The sequence below is a fragment of the Balaenoptera physalus genome (genome assembly GCF_965194825.1).
Source record: "Balaenoptera physalus genome assembly, chromosome: 14".
NCBI lineage: Eukaryota > Metazoa > Chordata > Mammalia > Artiodactyla > Balaenopteridae > Balaenoptera > Balaenoptera physalus.
This window is the reverse complement of record NC_138893.1, coordinates 33,460,605-33,488,507: the sequence shown is the minus strand read 5'-3', so window position 1 is coordinate 33,488,507 and position 27,903 is coordinate 33,460,605. Positions and strand designations below refer to the sequence as shown.

Here is a 27,903-nt window from a genome sequence, read left to right as displayed (position 1 = left end):
GGTCCGGGTGAGTGTTTTCGCTGGAGGCGTTTGCCGTAGTTCTCCCGCTGGAAAACTGTTGCTGCGGAGGCTCGGAAGTCCGGGGCCGCAGCCTGGGGTGCGGGCTTCATACGCCCGGAGCTCTGTGCCGAGTCCGTATCCGCTTAGGGCAGCAGCGGAATGCCCGGTGGGGCCCCGAGCAGCGGGTGCCCGGAAAGAGCGGTCTCGGAGAGGGCGCTAGCGCAGGTTCTCTCAGAGACATCTGAGCCCCAGTGCGCCCCGGGGACCCGCCGCCCGCCTCCCGGCCCCTGTCGTGTCTCTGCCTTTCAGATCCAAGCCCAGAACACCAGCTCAGACCCACTTCACAGCCTCCTATCATCTCCTGTCACCTAGGTACCCACATCTACACTTGTCCCTCCGTTAGGGGGTCAGGTTCTCTCTCCTCCTGCGCCCATGGCTGTTTTCAGACACATTTTACATATTTAAGTTGCATGAACTTTCTGGATTTGACTTTTTTTCTTTTTAAAGCCCACTGAGCTATTCCAAACAGGAGGCCCCTCTCTGGATTTCTGCTCCGAATACGGAGTCTTTGGTGGCAGGTGGGAGGCTGTGAGATGACTTCTATTCCGTGCAGCCCAGGGTATACTCATACAAAGAAATGCCCTTTCTTGCATGTTTTTCTTTACGAGGGGCTAAATTCATCTAGAGTGTTTATTCACACCACCAGAACAAGCCGTGAGCTCCCCCAGATGCAGAAAAGACCCCTCTCCTAGCTTCTGACTCAACACTAGTGTTACTCAGTGGGAAGAAGGAAGGAGAACTTCGGGTGGGTCCTGATGCACTTGGGAAAACAGAAAACACTTTTCCCTCCTCTTAATCTATTTTTCTACCTTTGGAATATACATTAAAACTAGTACTTGCCTTGTGGTCAGTTGGGGACAGTTTCCAATTGGCAGATAGGCTAAGCCTCACTAAATTATTGTGTGATAGAAATGATAACATAGTGTTCAGTGCACAGAATAATTTACCATTTGTTGGGTCAATGTTTGTGTGAGTAATACTGAAATAAAGTGAGGCAGGCTCTTTTGATTGCCGCTGGGAATTGTCAGATAAAAAAAGGGTCCAATAATATGTAAATATTTGTATTGTTTTGAGATATCCCTTCAAACATCCCCCCAAACATTTACGGGACGTTTACAAATATATAATGAATGGTCAATGCAGTGGATTTGGGAATTTTTTTTTTTTTTTATATATATATATTTTTTTAACATCTTTATTGAAGTATAATTGCCTTACAATGGTGTGTTAGCTTCTGCTTTATAACAAAGTGAATCAGTTATACATATACAATATGTTCCCATTTCTCTTCCCTCTTGCATCTCCCTCCCTCCCACCCTCCCCATCCCATCCCTCTAGATGGTCACAAAGCACCGAGCTGATCTCCCTGTGCTATGCGGCTGCTTCCCACTAGTTATCTATTTTACATTTGGTAGTGTATATATGTCCATGACACTCTCTTACCCTGTCACATCTCACCCCACCCCCTCCCCATATCCTCAAGTCCATTCTCTAGTAGGTCTGTGTCTTTATTCCCGTCTTGCCACTAGGTTCTTCATGGCCTTTTTTTTTCTTTTTTTTTTTTTTCCCCTTAGATTCCGTATATATGTGTTAGCATACTGTATTTGTTTTTCTCTTTCTGACTTACTTCACTCTGTATGACAGACTCTAACTCCATCCACCTCATTACAAATACCTCCATTTCATTTCTTTTTATGGCTGAGTAATATTCCATTGTATATATGTGCCACATCTTCTTTATCCATTCATCTGTCGATGGACATTTAGATTGCTTCCATGTCCTGGCTATTGTAAATAGAGCTGCAATGAACATTTTGGTACATGACTCTTTTTGACCTATGGTTTTCTCAGGGTATATGCCCAGTAGTGGGATTGCTGGGTCGTATGGTAGTTCTATTTGTAGTTTTTTAAGGAACCTCCATACTGTTCTCCATAGTGGCTGTATCAATTTACATTCCCACCAACAGTGCAAGAGTGTTCCCTTTCCTCCACACCCTCTCCAGCATTTATTGTTTCTAGATTTTTTGATGATGGCCATTCTGACCGGTGTGAGATGATATCTCATTGTAGTTTTGATTTGCATTTCTCTAATGATTAATGATGTTGAGCATTCTTTCATGTGTCTGTAGGCCATCTGTATATCTTCTTTGGAGAAATGTCTATTTAGGTCTTCGGCCCATTTTTGGATTGGGTTGTTCGTTTTTTTGTTATTGAGCTGCATGAGCTGCTTGTAAATCTTGGAGATTAATCCTTTGTCAGTTGCTTCATTTGCAAATATTTTCTCCCATTCTGATGGTTGTCTTTTTGTCTTGTTTATGGTTTCCTTTGCTGTGCAAAAGCTTTTAAGTTTCATTAGGTCCCATTTGTTTATTTGTGTTCTTATTTCCATTTCTCTGGGAGCTGGGTCAAAAAGAATCTTGCTGTGATGTATGTCATAGAGTGTTCTGCCTATGTTTTCCTCTAAGAGTTTGATAGTGTCTGCCCTTACACTGGGAATTTTTGATAATTATCATTTTATGTGCTTCTTGCTTCCTCTAAGGATGTTATGTAAAAACCAGGCAGTTTATATTCTTTTCTCCAAACTTCCCCTTTGTATTAATTACTTACTGGGGGATCTGCTATCACCCAAAGGGATACTCTTGGGCACTGATGGCATTTTTGGATGATTCCCTGGTTTCATATCAAATTGGAAATATTAACAGTGAGTCCAACTGTGGCTCTTTTACCTGCAAAGACCAGCTTTGGTATCTGTGCAAGACTCCCTGGGAATCTTGGAAGCTCAGATGCTGTTATCATCAGGCAGATAACGACTTCCGGAAGAACCGGTTTGGAGCACACAGATACAGATGACCCTTTGTTTTCTCAGATAAGCTTCTGGCGAGATGACAGAGGCTGACTTTTGGGGGGAGTTTCATTCTTCCTTTTGCCGGTGCTGGTCTGATGGCAAGCTTCAGTGGCTTGAACTCCCCTCTGCTCATGAAGGTGGTGGTCTCAGTGGCAGGGCTTCACTCCATTAGGCTTAGAAAGTCCCTCTGGGCAAGCCGAATCCAGTTGCTCAGCTGTGGGGTCCAACTTAGCTGATACTATCTGGTTTTGCTTGGTATAGCTACTTTATTTCTCAGGATAAGAGAATAATCTTTTGGGGGGGGGATACCTTACGTCTTTGCAAACTTGTGCCTCTGGGGGAACATCATCTGTGGATGCACCTGTTCTCTGATCAGATTTGCTCTTCATAAGAGTAGACTTCCTCCACCCAGTGCCCACGTGCTCCCAGAGATGTGAGGTTAGTGCTAATGCAATGCATTTTTGGATCCATAGGTAGTAGGGATATCTGCTTTCCCTTGTTCTCTTAAGGAACTTGTTCTCTGTCTGTAGACGAGGTTTAGTGCCAAGGTTTGATGATTCAGGGTTCCAAGAGGAGGCTTTCCATGGGACGCTCTCCATAGAGCACCCAAGAAGTACTTGGTCCTGCCTGAGAAGCTCAAACCACTGAGAAGAAAATTAGTAACGAGTAACGAAAATCAGGGCTGGCACATAAAGTTTAACCTAAAAGGAAATAAATTGGTTTAAGGAATCAATGTTTAGGAAAAATCAAATTATGATGTGTAGCTTTGAGGCTGAATTTAGTGCTGTGAGGCATGTGGGCCTAAAGGTCCAGTGCTGGCTTTAGCAGGTGGAGAAACACTCAGAGAACCTCTGCTGGCGTCTTGGGTGGCAGCAGGACGGAAGGAGCCCGCGGGTGTGCCTTCTCTCTGCCTTGCCCGCAGTCCCCAAGTAAGAGCAAAGGGGCCTCTAGGCAGGACCTGGGGTCTTCAATCTCTCCCTCTGTCCCTCCATCCCTCCCTCCTTCTCTCTCTCCCTCCCTGTGGTTCCTGGAGGCTCCCTGTCTGACATGTCCTTCCAGGAGCTGGGGGTCTGCTTAGGATGCCAGGCTGCTCAGGGAACAGCGTTTGCCTCACCTCAGATCCACCCAGCATCCTTCTTTGAGCACTTCCTATGCAGGAGGCCTGTGCAGGTGCCGGGGATGGTTGGGGACTGAAGGCCAGGTGCCTCCAAGGAGCTCGAAGCCTGGCAGAGCCAGCACACCAGGCACCACTATTTGTTATCCCCCTGCCTCCCCATCCAGTCGGCAGATGCATATTTGGCCTCTTCTAAGTGCCTGCAGTTGTAGTAGTAATTTTCTTTCTCTATCATTAGTAAACTTTAGTATGTGTAATTCCAAACAGACACAAGGAAACTTGGCACTTTAGCCGGTTCAGGTGACTTGCTCGAGGGCCCTGGCTGTCAGGAGGATTTTTGGAATATCGACTGTAGCTAACAGATCTTTCTTCATTACCCCTCAGAGTCCAGTTTAAGACTCTAGAGGGGGGATGGTTATGGTAGTTGGAGCAGAGTGCTGAGTTTTACTTGGAGGAATTAATTAGTCCCAGGAGGAATGACAAGGAGGAGACAGGTGCCAGGGAAGGCTGCTTAGAGCTGACCTCTCTCACCTGAGTCTTGAGCAGTGCATGGTAGGTGCAGAGCGCCTGGGCCCAAGGACCTTCCTGCAGACAGTGTCCTGGAGCAGAAGCCTGGAGGCACATTTTGGGTGGGATCAGGTCACCACGTGTGGCCTCAGCACAACGTGTGGGTGGTAAGAGGGGCAGGAAGTGATCCTGGAACAAGAACGCGGATGGTCTCAGTGCCCTGTCAGGAAGTGTGGACGTTCCCTTGTAGGCACTCACTGGGGAGCCCTGGGAAGTTTGAAACAAAAAAGCACCGTGATCAGATACATGCCCAGTGGGGGGAAACGACAGTTCCCTTGGGCACCTGGGCCCCGTTTCCTTCTGGGAGTGACCGTGCACAGCTCTGGCGCTGCTGCTGGGCCCCTCTGTGCTCTCCGGGAGCCCACAGTTTATTCCGCCTTCTGTGCAGGTTACACGTCTGGAGTCTGCATGTCTGTCTTCTTTGCTTTCCGCACTCTCCCACCTGGGCCTTGGGTGGTCGGCACCTCGGGAGAGCTCCCCAGAGGGCACTCAGTTTCTGATGATTGTGTTTATAGACCTCTGAGCGTTCTGCATCTATCCAGAGCAAGGCGTCCTGAAGGGCAGTCTGCTGACCACCTGCACCTGGATTACCTGGGGCTCAGTTCAGACTTAACTGGATCAACCTATGGAGTGGAGCCCCGGGAATCTGCATTTTCAATAGGTGATCCTTCTCTCCACCACGTTTGGGAACTACTGATGTGCAGTTTACAGTAGCTTGAGACCCTCTTGTGGTCAAGGGTCGCCTCTAGTTCTTTTCTCCTTTCTGGCTACACAAAAGACTAACGTTCCCAAACCCCTGCCTTTAGGTGGGACCATAGGGAACATGGGAAGAGTGACAGGTGTCACCTCCAGGTTGAGGCAACATCATTCCCGTTCAGTGGCCTGTCATTGTCCTTCTCTGTTGATGGCGAGCATAGAGCTCTGTGTTGAGATGGCAGACTGCCAGATGCCAACAGCAGGACAGCTGCTATTGGAGGTAAGCTCTGTGGAACAGAAGGAAACTTTCTGCCTTTGGGGACTGATTAGCTCCAGTAGCAAACATCTATTCTATTATATCTAACTAATACACCTGTAATAATTTTGCTCCCTCTCTAGAAAGAGAGAGTTGTTTGAGGCAAAGTGTAAATGTTAGACCTTGGGCTTTGGAGCTGGAAGGTCTGGGTTTGGATTTTGGCTCTGCCACTAACTAGCAAGTTGCCTAAAATCTCTGAACCTCAGTTTTTTCATGGGGGAAGTGGGAATAGTTCCTACTTCATTGGGTTTTATTAAATAAGGTGCTGTGAGTGCCTACGGTACATATACCAACAACTAGGTGTCTTCTTCCCACTCTTGTGAATTCCTGTTACTTATATGTAGTGTCTAAGGATGGCAGTGTAGCGTAGTGGTCACAGTCATGGCCTCTGGCATTGGGTTACCAGGGCTTGAATCCTGGTTTTTCCACTTAGCTGTGTGAGCCTTTTAGCAAAGTATTTATCCTGCTTCAGTCTGTGCTTCTCCGTCTGTTCGATAGGAGTATTAACTGCATCCATGGATGTAAGCCTTGTGAGTATTAAACGAGAAGAGTCTCAACAAATGGTAATGTGATTATTATTATCCTTTTATTAAGATGAAACCATAATATACACTAAAGAGAAATGCCATAGGTAGCTAATGATACTCTTATTACAAATGATTTACTACAGGATTTCTATACAATAATAGACTCCTTTAAATATATTTCAGATGATTCCTTTTAGCCCCCCAAAGTGAGGTATGTAACTTCCCATGAGTTCATTTAGTGAGCTGTACCCCCATTTCTCAGCGTGGGCTGCTGTCTGTCTGATGGAAGGTGTTAGGGGGTATCTCAGCCCTGTAGCTTCTCAATGGTGACAAATTGCTGGCCTTTTACAACAGTGATTCTAGGACATTGAATCAGAAATGTTATCAGCCTAACAGCATTTGATAATGTGTAAGGAAAATGCTGTGTTCATATCATTTACTTCTGAGTCTGTGTTCATCATACAGAGTTCTGCTAGAAGCCCGGTGCAGACAGTTCTTCCATCAGACATCCCCTCCACCCCCAGCTGGTGCATGCTGGACCAAGTATGCCCAGCACTTCTCCCCCGCCCGGGAAGGCGTCTGCTTTGTTATCTGATAAATGGAGCATCCTTCTGTTTGAAATATTATTTGCCACTGTAAAATGAGTCGGCTGTACCCAGAATTCTGAGAATTGTTGATGTTTTTCCACAGGGAAATAAATGCTTATAACACCATAAAAGGAGATCATTAGTTTCATAGCTTTTGGATAAAGTTATCTCAATTAGTTATAAAGATTATGCCTTTTATGACCCACACAAGGCTTGGAAAAGCTCTGTACCTCTATTTTTCTGTGATTGTGTTTTTAAATATGAAAATCATCTTAGTAATATTGCTTCTTTAAAACATATAATCTTAGTGTTCTGTGGATGAATTAGAAACTCTGGTTCACAGTGAGGAAGTGAATTCGTACAGGACTTGGAGATGCCTGGGATGGGTGAGCAGGAAGCTGGGAGGGGCTGGGTCTGTGGAGCCCGGGGACGGCTTCATCACAGTCTTTTAATATGTGACTGTGAAAAATTGTCCCGCCAAGGTGAGGCATAAGTTGTTACTATGTCTCCAGCAAAAACAAAGGAGCAAGAAACAGGGTCAGAAGCTGCAGGAGCCTCTAGGTTGGTTTGCAGAGAGGGCGCAGTCTGCTGATCAATGCTAGACATTTCTTTCTCCTTTTCCAGAGTTTTTATTGAAATATTAGTTTGAAACATATAAAATTGCTGATATTTGACTGTTTTGACCTACAGAAACGGGAATTTCATTTTAGTCCAACCTAAAAGTAATATACACAAAGAAAGGTGTATGATTCATAATTGTACAGCTGCCCAGAATACCTTCCACCCTCTGAGCCCCCTTCTGCCACCCTGAGGGTCTCCATCACTCTGACTTCTTCTAACAGCATTTTTGAACTCCGTGTAGATGGTAGCATGCAGTGTGTACTTTTTTCTGTGGCTTTTTTTGGGTTTTGTGCCCGGCTTCTCTTGAGACTCATCCATGTCGTGCATAGCTGCAGTTTGTTAATTTTGTTTGCCGTAGAGCATGTCATTGCATGATGGTACCTCTTCATTTACTCATTTTATGGATATCATTTATGGATATATGGGTTATTTATGGTTTTGGCTATTAAGCATAATGCTGCTTTTGTTTTTAATGAATATATTTGTAATTCCTGTGGCATATTAGTATGTCCTGAGAAGTGGAAATGCTAGGTTACTCATCTGAGGTTTTTAAAGAGGATTTGGCTTCTTTCTGTCTGTCTCAAATTCTGAAAGAGAGCTGCAGTCTGTATGCTGCTTTAGTCTCCATTCGTTGGTCAGTTGCTTTGTGTAAAGGATGTGGTGGCCCTGGTGAATGACATGAGGATGCCTAGAGCCGGGTCCCTACTCTGCAGCAGGGTGGGCAGCATGGCACCAAAGTCAGCTAATGGGCTTTGGAGTTAAGTCCTGACTGCTGATGGTAAAGATGTGCCTCGGCTTCCTCATCTGTAAAGTGGGGACAAGATATCTGCCCAGGAGGCTTAAAGATGAAGGTATGTAATATGTGACACATGGTAGTTGTTTAAGCCAATCTCCTTTCCTTCCTCCGTCTCTCTTCCTTCCTATGGGGAGGCCGAGATACAGGTCAAAAGATATCTAATGTCACAATGTAATAATAATAATGAGTGTAGCTTTCAGCACCACAGCAGCGATGAACCTGGAACTGGGATTTAGGAAGTTTGGGGAAAGTGTTCTGAATAATTGTCCAAGAAGCCATTGAGAAAGAGAAGTGGTTGGTATGTGTGTATGTGTAGGTATCCTTTAATAGACCTGTTTCTCCATCTTGGTTAGAGGAAACAAGTTTCAACAGTAACAGGTGCCAGCTTTGTACTAGGCACTTGTCACACCCTAGATGACTTAATCTTTGCAGTCCGCCACCCCAAGAAGTGATACTGTTGTCCTAATTTCCAGAGTTTAGAGTTAATGCTTCTCAAATACAGAGAACTCTTACCAATCAGTATGAGAAGAAAAGAGCTTTTCCAAAAAAAAATAATAATAAGGACAGTGGACAGAACAGGGAACTAACAAAAATACAAATAACCAATCTTGTTTAAATCTTCGATTTCCATAGAAGTGCGAAATATGCATCTAAAAACAATAAAATACATTGCATATAGATTAGCACAAGCTTTTTATGGGCTACAATGAACGAATGCAGCCACCGAAAGTAGTTTTGTAGATAATGTAGGTAACTATTTGTTAGCTTGGAGGATATCCATAAACTGTTAAGTGATAAAAAGCAGGTTACATAAGTATGCATAAAGCTCCTGTAATGTGGTAATTAATAAAATCAATTTGTATCTATGTCTGTAAGAAAATAGCTATAAAGATAAACAACAAAATCTTAATGGTGGTTATTTCAGGCTGATGGGATTATATAATATTTGCTTTTTTCTTTATACCATTTGTTGTGTAATTATTTTAGAGTAAACATTTATTACTTTCACACATAATTAGAAAAATTGATTTAGATTTTTCCTGTTATGGGGAAAAAAAGAAGCTAATGAAATATCCTAGATAGGATACTGGATGATTGTTTTGTGATTGTTTTAGAAATATCTGAAGTGGGAATGTGTCAAAAATTAACCCTCCTATATTTCATATCAACTAAAATATTTAAAGGAAAATCAGAAGGTAAGAATTAACATGCAGGATGGGCAAGGTGAAATGGATATGATCAGATGCTGCAGGTGGAATTGTAAAAGGACATAACCGTTTTGAAGAGCAATATTGCAATGCATAGACAGTCATAAAGTTATTCCTGTCCTTTGACTTAGAACTCAAAAAATATGTTGAAACACTGATGTAAAAAGTGCAAAATCCTAAATCCTCATGTATAAAGATGTTCATTGCTGTGTTTCATACAAAGCAAAGTAAATATATTTGTCAAATAAAAATAAATTAAAACTCAAATAGTCAACATTTGAAGAACGGTTTCATAGATTATGGATACAAAGAAATACTATATAGCTATTAAAATAATCATTTTGAAAATCAGGGTAAAATTTTATGATGTAACAGTTAAAGCACCATACAGAATATATCCTATTTCCAGACTATTGGAAATATATCTGATTTGGGCAAATATTAGAAAGGATTACACGAAAGTGAATGTGATGGGAATGAATGTGTTTCTCCTCCTCACTTCAACATTATTTTAAGATTATAAAATAGTTTTAAATATTAAAACAGTACAAAAAGTGTAAGTTTTCCTGAACTCCGTCACTTATCTCTGCTAATTCCATTCCCTTCACTTTTTAAAGTTAAACTTTTAAACACATATTTATATATTTTAAAAACTGAGAACACATTTTATCTATAGTAGTTTATTTTTTTTACTTAATGTATTGATATCTTGGAGATATTTTCTATCTCTGTAGATCTACTTGTTCTTTTTGCTGGCTGTGTGGTGTTCACCTGATTAACCTGTACAAGGAGTTATAGGGTGTTTTCATCTTTTGTTATGACAAACGGCATGGCAATTGTGCATATATTGTAATGTACCTGTTAAAGTACTATTGTCATAAACTTGTGCAAATGAAATTTCTGAGTCAAAGGTCACATGTAGTTTGAATTTTGATGGGCACTGCCAAATTGCCACCCAAACTATTGGTTTACATTCTACCAATAGTTCAAAGGTGTCTATTTTTTGACATTCTTGCCAATGTTGGATATTATTAATGTTTTATATTTATACCATGGGAGAGAATGTAACATTTATATCTTTTCACTCATGTATTGGAAATTTGTATTTTTTTAGGTGAAATATCTTGTATTTGCCTTTATCCAAATAAAGCGCTGTGTAGCAGCGCTTTATTCCTTATAGTTATTGACCTTGTATTTTTTTAGGTGAAATATCTTGTATTTGCCTTTATCCAATAAAGCGCTGTGTAGCAGCGCTTTATTCCTTATAGTTATTGACCTTTTATTTCATAAGTTGCAAATACTTTTCCTCTGTGGTTGACTTTTAAGTTTCTTTGCAATTTCTGTTATTGTGCACATTTTAATGATGTAGTTAAATATATCAGTCTTTTCCTTTATGGTTTCAGAGTTTCTCTTCTATTTAGAAAGTCCTTTCTCATCTAAAACAGAAATATTCTTCTGTTTTGCTTAGTATACTTTTATTCTTTAATTTTAATTCTTTAATGTATGAGAATTTTTTAAAATTTATGGAGTGAGGTAGAGAATTTAACTTTTTTCTTGCCTGTGGTTTGTCAATTATGAAATAGACATTGTTTTCTCAGTGACATCTTAATCACATACAAGCTTCCATATATCCATGGATTGCAAGTGAATTCTATTCTGATTATCTGTGTGCCTGGTTGCTCAATATAACATTTTAATTATTGTAGTTTTATAGTTTATTGAGATATCTGAGGGGAAATGGCCCCTTCTCCCTGAGAAGGGACATAGGATGGTGGTTTAGACTACAGGATCCAAAGCCAGGATGCCTGAGTTCAAAGCACTAATCTGCTATTTACTAGTTACGTGAACTTGGGCAGGTTGCTTTATCTCTCTGTGCTTCAGTTCCCTAGTCTTAAATATGGGGGTAATTATAGTGCTAAAATAGTTTCATTGAATTGAGATCAGAGGCTGTGCTTTGCGTGATTTCTATGTTTTATAATTTATGATTTTCTGTATGGCCACATACATAGTCAATTTTTAAATTTACATACAGTGTAAATTTTTGTAAATTTACATAGTTTGAACATAATGAATAGTTTCTGTATGTTGGGTACAAACCTCTAAATATATTAAAGCAAGTTAGCTGTGATATTCAAATCCTCACTCTTTTAAATTTGTTCTTTTTAATTTGTTCTTTTTAATGTGAAGATATGCTCCCTCTGTCAAACTGGGGTAATTAAAGCTTTCACATTTTTTGAGATAACTAATATTTCATCGTATTGCTGCCAACTTATTCTGTTTTCTTTAAGTGGTGCTTCATTTCTGTGTTTTTTACCCTTTTGTTTCTTGCTTTAGCTGAATAGCTTAAGTTTTCCTTGCTACCTCCCATTTTTTCCTTTAGTGATTTAGAAGTCAAATTGCTACGTCTACATTTCTAGTTAGTGTTCTTAAATTTTCTTTCCTTCTGATGAATTGAATGTTTTATTATTATGAAGTTTCTATCTTTGTGTTAATATTCCTTATCTTAAAGTCTACTTTATCTAATATTAATATATAGCTACATTATCTTTCTTGAGATTAATGTCTGCACAGAATGTATTTTTCAGTCCTTTTACTTTCAACCTATCAGTATTTTTATGTTTAATGTATGACTCTTGTAAACAGCTTTTAGTTGTATCTTTTAGTTTTACCCAGTCTGGCCAGTCTCTGCCATTTAATTGGAGTGGTTAAGTCATTTACAGTTAATGCAGTTGATATGGTGGGGTTTAAGCCTACCACCTTGCTATTTGATTTTTATTTGTTCCATCTGTTCTTGTTCCTCTTTTTCTTTCTTCTTTTAGGCTAATCAAACACTTGCTGCTACAATAAATCCCCTACATATGAATGAGTTCCATTCCAATAGTGCGTTCCTAAGTCCAATTTGTTCGTAAGTCCAACAAAGTTAGCCTAGGTACCCAACTAACACAATCGGCTATATAATACTGTACTGTAATAGGTTTATAATACTTTTCACACAAATAATACATAAAAACAAACAAACACAAAGAATTAAAACATTTTTAATTTTACAGTAGAGTACCTTGAAAAGTACAGCAGTACAGTACAACAGCTGTCATATAGGGGCTGGCATCGAGTGAACAGGCAAGAAGAGTTACTGACTGGTGGAGCGAGGGGAGATGGGAGATGTAATAGCTGAAGGATGGTCAGCAATAGGAGACAGAGGGCAAGATGCAATGTCACTCACGCCTGACGTTGGTGGAATGCACATTCGCATCTTTGAAAGTTCTCACCTTGAAGGTTCGTATGTAGAGGACTTACTGTATTCCACTTTATCTCCTTTATTGTATTTTAGTTTCACCTCTTAAAAATTTTTAGTAGGTTCTCTACACATTACAATATGCACTTTTTTTACTTGTCACCATGAAGTCAATATTACACCATTTCACATACAATGTAAAAATCTTTCAAAAGCATTTTTCCCCCATGTCTTTGGTACATTGTCATAGATTTCACTTTTATGTATAAGTCCCATAAAATATTTAAATTTTGTCTTTAGCAATCAATGTGCTTTAACAGAAATTAAATTTTTAAAATAGATTTACCTACATATCTACCATTTCCAGTACTCTTTATTTCTTCTTTCATATTTGGTTTTCCCTTTAGGATTATATCCCTTCAGCCTGGATAACTTCCTTTAGCATTTCTTGTAGGGTAGGTTTGCCAGGAATGAATTCTCTTGGCTTTGGTTTGTTGGAATTGTCTTTATTGTGCCTTTACTTTTGAAATATTTTTGTTGGTTATAGAATTCTAGATAGACAGTTTTCTTTCAGTACTTCAGAGTTGGCTTTGAATTGTCTTATAGATTTTATTATTTCTGATGAGAAGTCAGCTGCCCCTGTTTTTGTCACTTTCCTAAATGCCACATGTTTTTCCTGATGGCTGATTTTAAGACTTTCTCTTTATTTTTGGTTTTAAGTAGTTTGGCTGTGATGTGTCTGGGTTGGTCTCATTTGTATTTTTCCTACTTGGGTTCGTGGAGATTCTTGGAGCTACGGTTTGATGTCCTTCATCACTTAATTATTCTCAAAACATAGTTTTTCAAATATTTCTTTTGCCCCACTCTCTCTCTCCTCTCCTTCTGGTTCTTCTATTACACATGTATCAGACAATTTGATATTGTTCCACAGGCCTTGGATGATCTGTTCCATTTTTTTAAAAAAATTTTTCTTCCCTGTGACTTAGTTTAAGATAATATCTATTGACTTTTCTTCAAATTCACGAATTCTTTATTCTGCTGTGTCTATTTTTTCTCATAGGTAAGCCCATGTCATAAATGTTTTATTTCAAATGTTCATTTTTTTCAGTTATATAGTTTCCCTTAGATTCTTTTTTTAGAGTTTTAGTTTCTTTGTGAGGTTATCCACCTGTCCACCTATTCTTTTCATCTTTCCCTAGAATTAAACATATTTATAGTAGAAAGTCCTTTTCTGCTATTTCCAGCATTAGGATGATCCATGGTTATGTTTGTTTTTTTTTTCTGTTGATTATGGGTCACATTTTCCTGCTTCCTTGCTTGTGTAGTAATTTTTAATTGTATGTTGGACACTGAGTCACACATTGTGGAGATGCTTGATTGTTACTGTCCTCTAAAGAGTGTTGAGTTTTATTCTTGCATGCAGTTAATTTACTGTTGGGCCACCTTAATCCTTGGAGCCTTGGTTCTAGGCTGTGTTTGCATAAGTCTATCTTGGTTTTGCCTTATATCCTAGGGTGCATCCTTTAGTCCTAGGATGTGTTTCTTACTCCTGTGGTTTGGCCCTTCTGAGGTTTCAGGAGAAAATGTATCTTGGGGAAACTTCAACTCCAAACTCTATCTCCTAGCACTAGCTAGCTGCTGAAGTCTCTCCTTCACTCTTTAGACTGTGACTGTTACTTTCCATTGGGGTCCTTGTAGTCTTCTCCTGCATGTTGCAATTTCTGAGTTTGCCAGTGATTTGAAGGAAATTTGTGCATTCAATTTTGTGTACCCCTCTCTGTCTAAACTCCTTAACAGGGATGTATCTCATTTCTTGTATCATCCATTATTTTCTTCCCATATGCTTTATGCTTTATCTTTTCCTTAATTTTTTTCATATTCTGCTTTGCTAATTGGCACCCCTTGAGGCTCTTCAGCCTAGCTATGGATTTTATGTTTTTCATTCTTTTTAGGGAGGTTTTGAGAGGGAAGAAGGACAAAATATATGGGTTCAATTAGCCATCTTGAACTAGATGTCTCTTTAAAAAACATTTTTCAAATTTTTCTTTGATACAATGTTTACATTTTTATATTTAAAATTATATTAAAATCCAATTGATTCTTTCACACATGAATATTTTTATGGTTTTCTGAGCCATCATGTAAGTGGCCTCTTCTTTGCCTATATAATAAAATCCTACCTATTTTCCAAGACTTGGCTCAGAATTTGCTTTTCTGTGATATCTTGTCTAAATATATTAGCTCTGACTAAATGTATATAATACTGATGATAGAATTATATAGAAGTCCCACATATATCTTTTTTTTTCTTTAATGATGGAAATAGTTGGTTTTCTGGATGTATGGTGTTTTAATTCAGTCTTATGGACCAGTGAAAATATCTTCAGTCATGTAATGAGAACATATTAAATTAGATTTTAAAAATATTAATACCTTATTTATGAAAAACCACAAGAAACAAAGATGCTTTGATTTTTTTCCTGATGCAAAATATCCTTTTATTGTTTCCTAAAAATAGCAAACTGGGGTTGTTTGGCTCCAGGGATGATGAAGATGGTATGATAATAATGATAGCAGTAACTAATATTTATTGACCACTTACTGTATGCCAGGCAGTGTGCTAAGGCAATTTACTCTTTAAATCTTCAAACGATACTATGAGGTAGGAATTTTATAATTCTTCATATTTTTGGATGAGAAATCTAAGGCTTAGCGAGGTTAAAGAGCTCACCCAGTGTCACGCTGTTAATAAGTGGGATGAGAGCGCTTTCAGTGAAACATTGAAATTGAGTGTTTAATGCGATGGAACAATTTACATCAGATTTGGGTAGAGAGGGGAAGAGAAGAGACTGGTGGTGAGGCTTTCTGGTAATTAAATGACCCTGACAACTTCAGTGAAGTTATGGACATGAAGGGGATTGACATACACTGAGCAAATGGAACTCTGACATTTTACCAGAAGGCACCACAGAGTGAATTATATTCTACCCTGTGTCTGACCTGGCAGAGTCTCTAGACCTTGTCTCATCTGTCTTCCCCTTCTTTTCTTTTTTTAAACAGAGGGCGTTAATCAGACCCTCCTTGTTCAGCGGCAGAGGTGAACCTAGAACCACAGTCTCTTGACTCGTGGCCCCAGGGACTGCTCAGCGTGTGACTTCCTCTATTCCTAAGAAGGCACAGGTCCTGCGCATTTAGGATCGTCTTTTCCCCATCCTGTCAGGATCATTTGAATGCAGCTGTGTTTCTCTACAGACTCTGTGGGGCAGCTAGTGGGGGAGCTGCTTTTTTTTTTTTTTAAATCAAAACACACCGTTGCTCAAAAGGGGCAACATCTTTTTCCGACATCTCCCCACCCCACCCCTGCTTCCGGTTATAAGATGAATAAATCCTGGGGATCTACTGTACAGCATGGTGATTATAGTTAATGATACTGTACTGTATACTCGAAAGTTGCTCAGAGAGTAGATCTTAAATGTTCTCTTCACAAAAAGGAAGTGGTGGTTATGTGACACGATGGAGGTGTTAATTGGCATTATTGCAGTAAGCATTTTGCAGTATATGCATTATCAAACCAGCACGTTGCACACCTTAAACATACACGACGTCAACTATATCTCGATCAAGCTGGGAAAAAAAAGTCCTGACAGCTCCCTCCCACGTACTTGTCACACTTCCACAGGACGCGCGAGAGAAAGGTGTCCCCAGGCCGCAAGAACATGAGGTGACGAGCCAGCCATGCCTGAGGGTGGTGTCCGCTCCTCGTGGTCAGCCTGTCCTGAGGCTTCCTGTGGACTGTGTTCTAAGTGTCAGGACAAGGGACGGAACCTAAAGGTCAGGGGTGGGTGTTTCTGGAGGTGTTTTCTCTACAAAGTCCAGCTTTAAAAACTGGGGGGGCACCACATGTTACACTCAGAATATCTGTACCTTGGGCAGAGTATCTGTAGATGGTGACACGTAGCTTTCTTTGGTCCAGTTCCCTTGTCCTGGGAGCAGGAGTGGATGACATATAAGGGAGCCACTGCCCTCATTTAAGATAGCGTTGCAATCCCCTCCATTCCTTCACTCCTGGAGCCTCAGAGGTACATTGACTGTGTCCCATTGTGCCAGGCCCTGGACACAGAGATGAAGAATGCCACATGCCTCACTAGCCCAGGTCATGTCGCCGGTGGACAGCAGAGCCCGTGGATATTGGGATACAGCCGGACTGGTCTTTCTGGCCTGGGGACCTGCCAGTGCAAGAGGACTTGCCAGGAGTTCGGGGGTGCAGTTGGGGCTGAGGCCTTGGGTGGAAGAATGGCAGCGCTCAGAGCAGGGTGACAAAGTAGAGTGGAGGACCTCAGGGAGCAGCTTTGCCGGCGGCCAGCCGTGCCCTCCTCTCGGTAGACCTTGCTGCTGGCTCTTCAGCCCCAGGGCCTGCCCTTGGAACTGCTTTGCCATGAGAAACAACAGCTTCTTTCTTTTTGAGTGCTTACCCTGTGCCAGGTGACGTTCTTATGCTCTGTGGGTAATTGGCTCATCGCATCCGTACAGCATGATGTGGGTGCTGCCATTTCTTCACTTTGCAGGGGTTGGGGGGTGAAATGCAGGGAGAGGAGTGATGTGTCCGCGGTCATTTGCGTATAGGTAGCGGAGGTGGAATTGGAGGCCAGGCCCGCCGGGCTGTGCTCTCTGTTCCCATTGCTCTGCTGCTACAGCTGGGTGGGGGGTTACTTTGTCCCAAGCCACCCACACAGCGGCCTTCTGCCCACCGTGCCTGGCGTGGATCTTGGTCACAACAAACCTGTAGTGCACCCGAGTCCAGGGTTGAGGATCCCAGACTGCCGGACGTCCAGTGCTGCCTCCATCTTGGCTTGGGTTACTTTAACCTCTCCTTCTTCAGTTTACTGATCTGCAAAGTGGGGATAGAAATAGTACCTGCCAGAACCTGACAGGGTATAAATACTCGCAGAGCAGTGCCTGGCACACAGGGAGCACAACACAGATGTAAGCCGCTATCGTCATATTCGCAAGTGCTCGTCTAGAAATTTCCCTTCCCTTCTTCTTGCCCCGTCTTCAGAGCAAAATGTCTTTTTCTGTGCTCTTCTGTGATGGCCCTCTTATCACCCTGACCTTATCTTGCCTGTGAGAGCCGTTTGTTTGTAAGAATTATGTGTCTCAGTTCACCGTAATCACTGTTTCTTTCTTGACCAAGTGGAACCTCTCCCTCGGTGTCAGCAGGCATTGTTGGAAAATAGTGCCTGCCTTGGAATAGGCAACATAAAAAGCATCGGGAGCCTCGGAAGAAGCTTGATTAATTATCTGTGTACTTTATGCCTAAAGTGTGAACTGTGGTTTTCATTTTCTCAAGAATGTGAGCCGTCTGCTTTGAATTAATCCAGGAGAGCAGTGTTTTTAAAAAAAAAATCTCCCCACTGCTGTGTCAGCACTTACAATTACTGCCTGAGGGTTTTCTTTTTCCTTCTTAGAGAATCTTAAGGTATGTTGAATAATTTTTGGATTAAGTTTAATTATTTCAAGTTTGAAAAATAGAAGGGAAAAGAACTTTGTGAAGATTGTGCTCAGGAAAGAAGTGCTCCCATTGTCATTTTTTTTTTGTTTCTAAGGTGTTTTGAAAATCGCTCTGGGTTTTTCTGCTGGTTATGCTGGAAATCACAAGTCCTTGCTTACATCAGGAAATCAGAAAGCAAGGCTCACTCCGGATTGAGACGGGTTTGATTTAACACTGAATAGAGTCAAGTCCTAAGTACAAATCAATGTCAAATATAAATAAGTCCAGGTGCAATTTCTCCGTGTGGCCTTGGGTTATGAAAGCATTTTCCCACTTGACTACAAGCTTCTCAAGAGGAGAACCCTTGAGTTTTGTGTTCACCAGTCTCTCTCCCACCCCTGATATGTACCTGGCACATAGTAGCTGCTCAGGAAATAATAATTGAGTGAATGACGTAACTGTGATGAGGTGACTTCAGGTCACACTTTCACCTACTGGAGGAAGGAGCTCTTCCAGCTGGGACCCCCTGGGCCTGCATACAGGAAGACAGAAGCCAAGGCTTGTCCTTTAGATGTACAGAGAAGCTCGGAAGAAAAGTTGCAGGAGAGCATGGGTCACTAAATGGAAGACAACTTTTCATCCCCAGGAAGAAACACAATGAAGAAAAGGCCAGGAGCTGCACTGAGATGCCCTGTGGGTTTGCAACTGTGTCAGCTCCCTGGGATGCATGGCAGACCTCTCATTGGGCTCTGTCATTGTCCCTCTTGTAGGAACAAGCAGGGAGGCGGCAAAGGTGGCAGTGGGGTAGTGTGGCCTTGTGTGCGTTTGATTAAATGTCCAGACACACACTAGGCTTTTGCCAGGTCTCCACTGCGGCAACCCCCCACCCCCCATCCAGGGCCCACGCCCACCGCTGTCTGCACAGCCTTCCCGTAAGCTTTCCTTAGTGGAGTCATGCCTATTTCCCCATGTGCAGACCCCACGCTCAGTTACGTCCCATCTCTTCTTGGGGGTTAGCTGCTTTGTGTGGTTGCATTACCTCTGAGCTGAGGTCTTCCAGGACCTCAGCTTTTAAACAAGTTATCTTTGCTAGACTTCTTTCTTTTTACTTTAAATAAATGATTATTTAAAATTATGAGACAAATGTAGGCTCAGTGCAGGAAACTTAATAGAGAGAAAAAAATTGAAAGAAAATGGAATTATTTATGATCCTACAACCCAGGGAAAACCAGAGTTAACATTTTGGTTTGTATTCTTTTAGTCTTCTCCTGCTCTCCCAACCCCCCACTCATGCCATAAGACATAATACTTTTTATGCACAAAAGGTACGCCTCGTCTGAAATAAAATTTTATAGGCTGCCTTTTTCACTTGACATTACACCCTCAACATCTTTCTATACCAATAAATATTCTTCCCCAACTTGCTTTTTTAATAGCTGTGAATGGTGACAGAATATGCTGCCCCAGAATTGGCATAAAGATTATTTTGGGAAGAGGGCAGTTGAGAGGAGGCAGATGCAGGAAAGGCTCCCTGCCCTCCCCCTATTTTCCTAAAAGCAGGGCATTAACTTTCAAGGGCGTCCTTCCTCCCCTCTCTACCAGGAAAGACAGAGATTGGTCACTGGAGACAGCACCAGAGGAGTCTACATAACAAACTCCACAGTTAGCCTTTATCTACCATTATTTTCTGTCTATGTATTGACTTTCCCACAGTTTGCTGCCCTTAGAAGCCTAAAACTTCTTTCATTTGTCCTGTCATTTCTTCACTAATTCATTGCTCTTTATTGGGGATGCTATATAAGCTGGAGTTCTAAGCCACTGCTTCGAGTTACTCATTTTTCCCTGGGTATCCCCTGTGTATATATGAGGTATCCATGTTAATAAACTTCTGATTCTTTTTCTCTTGTTAATTTTTTTGTCTTTTGTTATAGGGGTCCCAGCCAAGAACTCAGAATGGTAGAGGGAAAATTGTTTTTTCTTCCCCTACAGCTGCAACACAGTCCATTAAATTAGGCAAATAATCTAATACAATAAGCAGACTGGAGTTGGACATTAGTGGTCTGTCTTTGGTTTTTAGTTGATGTAGACAACGCTGTGTTGAACATCCCGGCTCATGCCTTGCCATGCACATCTCTGATTAGATTCTTAGGCTTAATTCCTGGATGAGGGATTTCTGGGTCAAAGCATTTTTCCCTCTACTTTCATCAGCTTGCCCTCCAGAAAGTTTGTACTAATTAACGTTACTCCTTGCAGTGCCTGATCTGCTGGTTCTCCTCACCATTCCTGCTCAAATGTCTCTTGATGGAGAAACCTCCACTGAACATTCTGTTCAATGTCTCATGCCCCATCCTATCACATTATCATATTACCCCATTTTATTTTTTAATAGCACTTATTTTAATCTGTAATGATGTTGTCCATTATTTATTGGCATCCCCGTTTGTTGGCAACTCACTCTGTGAGTGCAGGGACCTTGCCTGTTGGGGGTCAGTGCTGTTTGGCAATGCCTTTCAACCATTCACCCATTTCCACCACACTTGTGTATCTCGGTGTGCAGGACAAGTTTGCTGAATGAACACATGTTTACCCACAAGGTCAGTGACACTTGTATTATCATGCATTAAAAAAGTTGTTATCTTTATTCTAAAACAAAGGATGCCAAACGTAACTTAACCCATTGCTGGTGACGAGTGGCCCTCAGGTGGTCCCGGGATCCTTTGGTGTACTAAGGTATAAGGCCCCTTTCCCAAATAGTAACTGGGTTTTGTAATTACTGTGGTTTGTTTCTTTTGGCTTAATTTTTTTCTCTGTTCGTGAAAGGCTGTAGACAGTATTCTTACTTGAAGCAAGTTATGTTTCCACTTCTGATTTGGTGCTACTAATCTGCTAAGGCTTTGAAAGGAGAGAGTCACCTTACTTAAACAGTGTATAAAACAAGAGTGAATAGGTTTAGCTTGAAGAACTGAATAGCTCTGCTGTGTTTAAGTGCTTGGGTATTCTGTGTGCCCAGAGGCTTTTTTGACTGTTTTCTGTTTCTTATAGAAGGATGGTGTTGATAGCTGAGTTCTATGAGCGAGGTATTGCAATTCTTGTTACTAAGTCTGTCCCTCCCTTGAGTACAACGAGAGAATGGCTAATATAGTAGTTAGATGTTGAACAAGTAGTGTATCCAGAGAATACTGGCAGTGGCTGTGCATCTGGGACATGGCTGGGCGATGCTGTCGAGGCCCATGCCTCTGGACTCTGAATCTGGCCTCCTCTGTCCAAGGTTTTTATCAGCAACTTGGATAAAGACATAGAAAGCAGGCTTATCAAATTTGCGAATGAAACAAAACCAGGATGGAAGGCTAATACATAGGATAATAGAATCAAGATTCATAAAAATCTTGGCAGGAATGATGGGTCTGAAACTAACAAGGTAAGCCCTAACAGGATTACATGTGAAGTCCTGCGTCTCACTTCAGCAGAGCCAGCCACAGCTGCCAGCGATGGGAGGGGCCTGGCTTGAAGGCAGTTTGTGTGCAGAGGACCTCGTAAGGCCTGCGGGTTTCCTAGATGCTAATTTAAAAAGCTAATTATGCCTTCCATACTATTAACAGCAGTAGGACCTCCAGATCTAAGGATGGCAAACTGCCTCATAGCAATTCCTTCCTGGAGCACTTCTCCCAGCCGTCCCTCTCCCCACAGCCTTACCCAACTCACGTGGTGTTCAGGCGCTAGCTGGGCTCCTACTTTCTCTGAGGAACCTTCCCTGAGTCCGCAAGATGAAGTGAGTTATGCTGTCCTGGGTGCTCAGATAGCACCTTTTCTTCCCCATTACAGTCTCCCCAAACCTCGTGGCCATTGTCTTTCTGATTGTCCATCTTCCTCTTTGGACCCAGGGCTCCTGGAAGGCAGGGACTGTATCTGCCTTCTTGGACGCTCCATCCCGAGCAGTGACACTGTGACCGGCACACAACAGATGCCCAGTGGCTGCCCTGGTTGGGGGTATGTCCATTTTTGGAATATGGGTTAGGGTTTTGGACTCTACACAGTTGGATCTCGTACCCCCATTACCACCAGGTAGTGACAGGTTTGCAGACCTTGTCCTGTGGGGAACAGGTAATGGAATTGTGGCAGCTTAGCCAAACCACGCTCAGGTGTGGACCGCCAAGAAAGGAGGGTGTGGACCATCCCAGAGGTTCCAGGACAGTGCAGGGAACAGCAGGGAGAAGGGACTCCTTGGTTCCTTGAATGGAAGAGAGTGAAAACAATTGGAGCTGTCCAAGTGCATACGACCGCTTGCTTGGTAGGAGTCTCCCATCGACTGTGAATGCTGAATTGGGGAGAGGATTTTTAAATTGACAGTGGAGGAGTTGACAGCTAATGATAATAACAACAGCTAACTTCTCCAGGGCCCTCCCCAGGCATCGGGCAGTTTGCTTAACTGAGTCTTCATGGCCTCCCTGTGGGGTTTGGTGCTCCTCTTTTCTCTGTTGGGCAGATGAGGACTCCAGGACCTTGTGTCAGGCCACCCAGCTAGTAAGTAGCAGATAACTAAAGTCTGTTCCTGTGCTAAGGGCGTCTGATGCTGGGATTCTGCTGTCTGGGGGTTGAGCAGTGTCTCCTCCAGGATCTGGTAAGTGTAGAATTCAGTGGCCGCGGAGTTGTGCCTGCCTCGTAGGGTCCCTCCCCACCTGCTCCGTCCATGTCTTTGGGTCGGCAGCTGACCCTTCGCTGGCTCGGTGTATGACCCGCTCTGGTAGGACTTCCCCCTCCCCCGCCCCGGGAATGGCAAGTAGCCAAGTTCGGCTGCATTGTTAACACGCAGATGTTGGTCTTCTGTGGGCCTCGAGGCATTGTGGGGTGACGGAAGACCTCACAGACCCGGAAGCCAGACAGCCCTGTGTTCGAGTCCCCGCTGCCACTTGCTGGCTGTGGGACCCCGGCCCAATCGCTTAATCTCTCTGAACCTCAGCTGTGAAATGTAGACTTCGTCTCCAGTTCTGTAAAGCGCTTGACCCAGGAGGCCCCTGACAGAAGCTCATCTGCTGTCGGGTTCTCAGCTGTGTTGCTCACGGTTGAGGTGGTTAGAACTCTGTTGTCCGGATAAGCTGAGCCTGTCCAGGAAAACAAAATGGACTTAAAATTTCCACACCGTGTATGTGGCACGTGGTGCTTTCCCTGCCTAGTAGGTGTCAGGGCAGAGGGAAGGGGGAGAATCAGATTGTTGAACTTGGCTGGCCTCGCGCTGCCCTGGAGGGTTCCATGTCCAGGCCTTGCTGCCTCTTGTCATCCTGACTGCCCTTGGCCTTCACAGTTGTCTGGTGTGTGTGTGTGTGTGTGTGTGTGTGTGTGTGTGTGTGTGTGTGTGTGTGTGTGTGTGTGTGTGTGTGTGTGTGTGTATCTCCTCAAGGTGTTTTCTATATCTCTCTTCTGTAGCCAGAAATATGATTACAGACCATTTATTAGAGGAAATATCAGTAAATATGTGAGTGGCTTTTTTCTCTGAAATTATAGAGAAGGATCATTCATTCCTCAACAAATTCTTCGGAACACCTGTTAGACATCAGGCAGAGCTCCAGACCCTGATGATATAGCAGTGAACAAAACAGAGTCCTTGTCCTCGTGTAGTTTACATCCTAATCTGGTGAGAAGGTACCAGATTAATAAGTATACAAGTAAAAATACGGTCTGTTGGATGGTGATGAAAAGTAGAAAAAATATATGCCTGAGGAGGAGAGAGAGGACTGATTTGGGATGGGGTGTTGCTGATTTACGGAGAAATGCTTGGGAAAACCTGGCGGACGAGATGTTCCCTGAGCAGCCGCTGAAGGAGTGAGGAGTGAGCCGCGCACGTGTCGGGAGGAGCATTCCTGGTAGAGGGAACAGCATGGACACAGTTCCTGACGTCGGGCCTGCTTGGCAGCTTCAAGGAACCTCAGGGAGGCCAGTGTGGTCAGAATGGAGTGAGGGAATAATGAGGACGATGGCAGCACAGACCGACTGGGCAGTGGATCCTGGGCCCTGGGTCCGGCTGCCTTGTGCGTCTCTGCTAATCCCCACTGTCCAGAGGCCCTGGTTCTCCACCAAGAGGCAGGGTGGGGAGGTGACATACCCAGGGTCACAGCTCCGAGTGGAGAGCCCGGATTCTAACCCAGACCCACATGGTTCCAGCATCCTTGCACCTCCCCGTGCTGGGCTGGTGGCAACTCCACTCTTCTGCTCTGCAGAGCCATCCTCCTGGTTCCCTGTGCACCATCCCCAGCTCGGGTTCAGCCTCATCCCTGTGGAAGTTCTGCGGGAAGAGTATTTATCCAGGTCAGAACTGGAATAAATGAGAAGTTATTGTTTGAAGACAGGACACGGAGTCAGTACTGGCCTCTGTTTGCAGGGGCGGGGGAGAGTGCCAAGTGACCCTTTCCAGGGCCCTGAGGGTGCCTTTGAGAGAGGCGGGCTAGGGTGGTTTGCCCTTGTGCAAACAGGGGCACTTAACAGGGCGTGCTCTGAGGGGTCTCATGAGCACTGAGGCAGTTAATGCATATGAAGCACTCAGGACGTGCTGGGCATGGCGTGAATCCTTGGTCAGCGTCCACCGTGGTCACCGTCATGGGCCTGACACTGCTCCGGCCCCCGGGATGGAGGGGGAGAGACAGGCAAGGGCTGTGTTCTCATGGTACTCTCAGCCTGGCGGGGCCACCAGAAATAAGCAAACACTTGCGTGGTAGTAAGTGCTGCGGTGGAAATTTAGTGTGGTGTAATAGCGACTGAGAAGATACAGCTATGTTAACATTTGGGGGATTTTCTTCTTGTCCCTCTTTTTCTCCTTTGAGTGTTTGCATGTCGTATAAATACCAACAGCAACACAAAATGGGAGAACACAGGATTCTCCTTTCACCTAGGCAGGCAGCATCTGGAAAAGGCAAGGAAGTGCATTTCCTGTCAGAGCTTCCCGAAAGGAATGCAGCCCTGCTAGTGCTTTGATCTTCGCCCAGTGAGATCTGCATCAGACTTTTGACCTCCAGAACATGTGTTGTTTAAAACTACTAAGTTTGTGGTCATTTGTTACATCGGCAATAGAAAGCTAATACAGTTGGTTTGTACGCCTGTGCCTCCCCCTAGACTGTGAGCTCCCCGAGGGCAGGGGCTGTGCCTCATTCACGCTGGACCCCAGCGCCTGGCACAGCCTTCGGGCTCAGCAAACATCGACTAACCTCTTCGCACCTGCTCAGGAGCTGCCCCTCGGAATTAGGGCTGGTGTGGCCCCTTTGATTCTCTTCCCCAAACTCAAACTCTAGTCTTGGTGTTGCCCATTGGGAAAGGCCTCCAAGGCTTAGGGACCTGCTGCCAGGCCAGACCAGTCTCAGCCCATAACAGGTGGCACGGATAGAGAGAGCACTGCCTGCTTGCTTAGCTCCCGACTAACGGGGCCTCCTTGAGAAGGGGAGTCCTCATAATGTAGAAGGATTCATGGGCAGAACTCAAAACATGCACATGTTTTTTGATGCAGGTTACTGTGGATTCCTTGTAACATTTTTTAAAGGACCATTATTGATTCATTCAGCAGGGAAATAAATGAGGTAAAGACAAACCAAAGAGAGAATCCAAACAAAAGAAAAAAGAACAGGAAAAGTGAAAAGAATGAAGAGATATGTCCCGTTGACCTTCCGAGCTGCCTCCTGCCTGCCTCACTTTGTAAGGAGGCTCCAGAGCAGGGGTGCCTCACCCTGGATGCCCAGAGAGTCTGATTTAATTGGTCTGGGGCAGGGCAAGGGCAGTGATATTTTTTAAAAGTTCCTCCAGTGAGTGTACTATGCAGCAGGGGTTGAGAACCACTGACCCAGGGCATTCTTAACTTTGCTCTGTTCTCCTGTTAGAAGGTCTCCAAACCCTAAAAGTCATTAAATGTTATTTCTTAGAGTCCATTCAAGCGTTTTACAAATGGAAAAACCAAGGTCACAAGGCACTTGGTGGCCCAGTTAAGACCAGGGCCTCCGTCTGTGGACTTCTCATGCCCTCCATAGATCCAATTGGTGCTGCCAACAGCCTCAAATCAGGATGATCGCACCAACTTCCATCTGTGAGTGGCTTTCTTTCAGTTTTTCAAACTTTTTTTTTGCTTCTTCCGAAATATTCCTTTTAAAGATCTGCTAATGCTTTGATATGAACATGGCCCCTCTGTCTCCACCCTTCTCTTGATCAGGCAGGACCACTTGGTGAGTATATGAGCATAGGCTCTGAGATCTTGCTGCACTAATACTGTGTGGCCTCTGAGAGCCTCAGTTTGACCATCTGTAAAATGGGGATAGTACTAGAAATACTCCATAGGGGTTGTGAGGTTGAAAAGATATATGGTACATTCAAAGTGCCCAGAACAGTGTGTGGTACATGAATGCCAGATGTTATAAATAATATTATTGTTTTACATTACTATTAATATAGGGAAGAGAATGGGAGTTCAAGCGTCAGAGCCAGTAACAAGTATCGACGGGCACATCATTTTTCACTGTTGCTTTTTGGCTTGCTTTGGACTGTGTCTGGTGGTGGTCACTCCTTGACTGGACATGGTGAGTCCTCCCTTGGAGGAAGTAGTTGTGAGTTTCTAAGCGAGCGTAGGGTGACAGGAGCCCTCACTTTGGAGCGAGGGCTCATTGGGCATTTATCCCGATTTAACCTACCTGTCTTGAGGTCAGCCTGCCCAGGTCCGTCTCCTGTAGGGACCCAATCTCCTTGGACAGAGCTGAGCCCCTCCCTCACTGTAGGATTCAGAAGGGACCTGCTGCCTTCTCCTGTGTGTCTCCATTACATAAAAATTTTCCATGCAAGTAATTGCAGAATGGGGTAACAAGGAGGATAATAGGGGGAGATGATTGTGGATAAATCAGCTTGATTACACACTTTCCCAAACTTGATTATACAAATTTGCAGGGCTGTGCAAAATCTTGAAAGCCAATTAAGACCTTCCAGTAATGACTGCAGATTCCGGGGAAGTCTCTCTCATACGTCTAGCAGGTTGACCAACCGGTTGAGAATGGTGAGTATAACTCTTCTGCTTTTGGTTTTTTATATTTCAGAGACAGCTATGGAGTTTTATTGTAATGTTTTTAAGCAAAGCAATTACACGTACAGGTGGGAAGGTGCCCACTCTTCTGCTGACTGGGCATGGAGTGATGTAGACGCACCTTTGGTATTTTGCAAGGGGATCATTCTGGTTGGTAATAGTACCCGTTGCACTGGGTGCTGATCCATTTGAAGGCACATGATACCATTGATAAAATAAATAAAGGACTTGGGGAGGTCATTTAAGGCGAGAAGCAATAGTTGATTTATTCAGTAGCATACTATTAGCCTCCTTTTACCAATATTACTTAACCTTTAAACTCAGGGTTTTTTCCTTTTTTCAGCTTTATTGAGATACAGTTGCCATATAACATTGTGTAAGTTTAAGGTGTACAGCGTGTTGATTTGGTACACTTGTATATTGTGAAATGATTAGCATTAGCTAATACCTGCATCACATCCCATAATTAATATTTCTTTTTTTTGTGGTGAGAACATTTAAGATCTACTCTCTTAGGAAATTTCAAGTATATAATACAGTATTATTAACTATAATCACTATGCTCTACATTAGAGCCCCAGAACTTATTCATCTTAATAGTTGGAAGTTTGTACCCTTTGACCAACATCTCCTCATTTCACCCACCTCCCTGGCCCCTGGTAACCACCATTCTAGTCTCTGTTTCTATGTGTTTGGCTTTTTTAGATTCCACATATAGGTGAAATCATATAGCATTTGTCTTTCTCTGTCTGACTTATTTCACTTAGCTTAATGTCCTCAAGGTCCAGCCATGTTGTTGCGAA

The 27,903-nt window shown here is 43.1% G+C and overlaps 1 protein-coding gene across 13 annotated transcripts in view; it reads left to right on the top strand.

The window, feature by feature from the left end:
• The window catches only part of PLPP4 (phospholipid phosphatase 4), a 567,054-nt gene that overhangs the window by 349,389 nt on the left and 189,762 nt on the right, over positions 1-27,903 (top strand). The window lies entirely within an intron of this gene.